Raw genomic sequence first — 376 nt, 5'->3', positions numbered from 1 at the left:
CTTGGATCCAACCTGTTAATACTGCTCAAAAAGTAATTGTCACTAGTATGGTCTCTACAAAAGTGACTTAAGTTAGCAGATTTACCTATAGATGAATCTATAGATAAGTTAGTTGGTGACATTTCAAATTCAGCAAAAATACATATAATTTCTTTATGTAAAGACTTCTTCTGATTATATTTTGTGTAATTAGGCCTTACACTTGGCAACCATAATCAACAGTAGCTTTTCTATTTTATATTTGAACTTTGTCTAAAGACAAATTATGCAATTTTTATGTTTTAGACATCTACATAAATTAAACTAAAAGGCTCACTTCAACTGTATATGCTGCTTTTCATTAACCCATGTTGATTTTTTCTTAATGACAGCTTTT

General features: G+C 29.0%; 1 pseudogene; it reads right to left on the bottom strand.

Moving 5' to 3' along the window:
* LOC119592441 overlaps window positions 1-376 on the bottom strand; it is a 103,182-nt pseudogene that overhangs the window by 57,160 nt on the left and 45,646 nt on the right.

The sequence above is a fragment of the Penaeus monodon genome, chromosome 30, assembly GCF_015228065.2.
Source record: "Penaeus monodon isolate SGIC_2016 chromosome 30, NSTDA_Pmon_1, whole genome shotgun sequence".
Taxonomy (NCBI): Eukaryota; Metazoa; Arthropoda; class Malacostraca; order Decapoda; family Penaeidae; genus Penaeus; species Penaeus monodon.
This window is presented reverse-complemented; position numbering and strand designations above follow the sequence as displayed.